This window comes from Grammomys surdaster, unplaced genomic scaffold (genome assembly GCF_004785775.1).
Source record: "Grammomys surdaster isolate TR1022 unplaced genomic scaffold, NIH_TR_1.0 61, whole genome shotgun sequence".
In the NCBI taxonomy this organism is placed as follows: domain Eukaryota; kingdom Metazoa; phylum Chordata; class Mammalia; order Rodentia; family Muridae; genus Grammomys; species Grammomys surdaster.
In genome coordinates, this window is record NW_021604563.1 from 20,058,789 (window position 1) to 20,062,311 (window position 3,523).

Genomic DNA, 3,523 nt, shown 5'->3' on the forward strand with positions numbered 1-3,523 from the left:
AGCGGTTAAGAGCACTGACTGCTCTTCTAGAGGTCATGAGTTCAAATCCCAGCAACCACATGGTGGCTCACAACCATCTACAATGAGATCTGGTGCCCTCATATGGGTGTCTAAAGACAGCTACAGTGTACTTACATATAATAAATAAATAAATTAAAAAAAAAGGTTTAAAAAAAAAAAGAGTTCTCCTCAATGGCTTTCTGTCTAAGCTGTTACTTTTGGGGAGTGAGGTATTGTCACAGAAGCCTTCTATGTCTCTCATTCTCAACTATGAATCAGCATATCAATATTATCACCAAAGTCACTTCTTTGCTCTTTACAGTCCATGGGAGCATGGATCAGGAACTTCCATATGGTTTCTAGTGGTAGAACAGACATGAACATCCACAGATCTGGTGTCAGCAAATGTCATGAACTTCAGGATGGTCTCTGATAAGAGTACAGGTCATGGCCATCAAATGGCCCTCTGCCACAACACAGGCCGAACACCATCATATATCTCAATGGCTGCTACACACATGCCTTTGGGGCAACATGGATGACAGACACCAGTATGATCCCTGTGGAACCCAGCCCACGAGCATCAACACAGCTTCAAGTAGCAGTACAGACCACAGATATATACCTGGCCTTCAGTGGAAACATGGGCCTCCTCCTCAACATGGTTCCTGGTCATAATAAGACCATGGACCCCAACATGGACCATAGACATCAACATGTCCTCAGTTTTTTAATGCAACACACACACACACATACACACACACACACCACACACACACACACACACACACACACACACACATGTTTGAAGAGGTAAAGATAGTAACTAACTTAATTTGACCATTACACATTGTATTTATGTTTTGAATTTTCATGCTGAACCCCATTAATGCTTACGATGATTGAGTATGAATTTAAAATGTGAGAGGCTTCATCTAGCAGCACATAGAAGCAAATGCAGAGACCCACAACCAAATACCAGATAGAGCTGAAGGGTTCTTGTGGAAGAGTGGTGGGATAGGATAGAGGGAGTCGAGAACAATACAAAAAGACTCTACAGAGTCAACTAACCTGTGCCCATGGGGCCTCAAAGAGACTGAACCACTAACCAAAGTACATACATAGGCTGGACGTAGGCCCCCTTACACATTTGTAGCCAATGTACAATTTGTTTTTCATGTGAGTCCTCAAACAATTGGAGCAGGGATCTGTCTATGACTATGTTGCTTGGCATGGGATCCTCTTCCCCTAGCTGGACTGCCTGAATGGGCTTCAGTGGGAGAGGATGTGCTTTGTCCTGCTACAACTTGATGTCCCAGGCCAGAATGGCACCCAAGGAGATATCTCCTTCTTTGAGGAGAAGGAGAGGGGATATCAGGGGAGGAATTTACAAGAGTGGCACTGGGAAAAGAAGAGGGGAGCCTGCAATAGGGATGTAAAGTGAATAAATAAATTAATCAATGAAAAATGTGAAATAGCTCAAAGACAAAAGAAGGAAGTACAATGGAAGAATAAAGAATGTGGTAAAAACAATTCACAAAATAAAGACAAATGGTCATAGAATATAAAACGATGTTCAATTTCACACAATGACTTCCAAATCAAAAGGAGAGGTTCACCTCACCAAGTTACAAAACAATCCTTTTAAACATATTAAATGCTGGTCATGGTAAGAGAAGTGGCATACTCCTAAACTGGTAAGAGTATACCAACCCCCCACTCATCTTCTGTCTGTTTCAGTTTCAGTTTGGCTCATTTCCTTTCTTCTCCTTGGAATCCCTTTGATTGATACATAAGATCTAACAATTTGTATGAACAACTGCTTGAGAGGAACAGATGTGAGAACTTAGATAAGTTCTTGAAATGGAAACAAACAAAAAGTTATAATTTAAGGACAGTTTCCTGTCATGTTACAGATAAAATTGAGATAGCAAATTATAATAAGTTTATACATTTTGAGGGCAAAACGTAGCCTAAACTCACAAAACAATGGTTTCAGCTTTAATACCTAAAACAATTGTTCATAAATTATCACAAACCAAAATCTTCACAACCAAAATATATTTCATCCTTTTTAAAAAAAAAGTCTTCGGCACGGGCCTTAAACTGGAGAAATTAAGCCCTGAAGAGGATATCATCTGAACTAGAAGCTAATGCAAAAAAGGACCAAGGGAATATTAGATTTCCCCTTAAATCTGAAGCAGAAACTTAGCTGCATTATGAAGAATACTAAACAGTATGTAATCCAACAAGCAGAATATTTAATGAATATATCTTAAAAACATTGTCTTACTTCCATTTAGCCAATTTAACCCTGAAAATAAAGAGTCCTGAGGATATATTTAGTTTCCCTGAAATAGTGAAAACACATAATTCTACATTGATAATACTACCATTATAATATGTGAGAACTCAATATAACTATTTGCTTGGGCAGTTGGGTATTTCAATATAAAATATAATTTCGAAGCTTTTAAGCAACTGAGAAAAGGAAATGTAATTTTTTTTAACAAGGGAAGCGAGCGTGAACCAGGTTTATAAAAACAAGCTAAAACAAACAAACAGGGAGATGGCTCACCAGGTAAAAATAATTTGCTATGAAAGCCCGATAACCTGAGTTCAATCCCCAGAAGCAGCAGAGGAAGGAGACAGCACCTGACTTCAGAGTTGCCCCCTGATCTTCATGTACTCAGAGTTGGATATCTTACACACACACACACACACACACACACTGGGGGAAGGGAGCTGGAGTCAGCGAGAGAGAGACAGAGAGAGACTCTCACACACAACTAACAATAAAAATGTTACATATTGTTACTTTATAATTTCATATATAAAACCAATCAATCAAAAAAGAATGTTTTCTTGAGACAGGGTTTCTCTGTATAGCCCTGGCTGTCCTGGAACTCACTCTGTAGACCAGGCTGGCCTCGAACTCAGAATCTGCCTGTCTCTGCCTCCCAAGTGCTGGGATTAAAGGCGTGTGCCACCAACGCCCAGCCGAATGTTTTCTTAAAAAAATAAATAAATGGTGAATTAACATATCCCACTGCTTTCCAGAGTGGTTTAATACTTTAAGAACACAAAGAAATTGCTGTCATGCACTCAAAATATCTGGTTCATTTCTCTGTCTCTCTCTTTTAGGGAAACAAAGTGTTGATTTCCATTTACAGATTAACAACTCATCATTGACAGAGAGAAGGAACTCAGGGCCCGACTGACGACTGAACAATGAGTTTCAAGGATCTATCTCTCCCAACACCTGCCATGAGTGTTGGTTACAAGTTAGAACTAATGTACCTGGATTTTACATGGGTACTGGGGAACTGTACTCAAGTCCCCATGGTTTTAAAAGCAGCCATTTTATACTAAATGACTCATGTTTGCTCATCCCGTATTTCCCTTAAGAAGTAATTTTATAGTAATTATTCTCTGATGGATATCATTTTCTTTTTTGCTGCATGCTGCCTTTGATTGAAAACTCTGGAGTACTTGTGTGTGTGTGTGTGTGTGTGTGTGTATG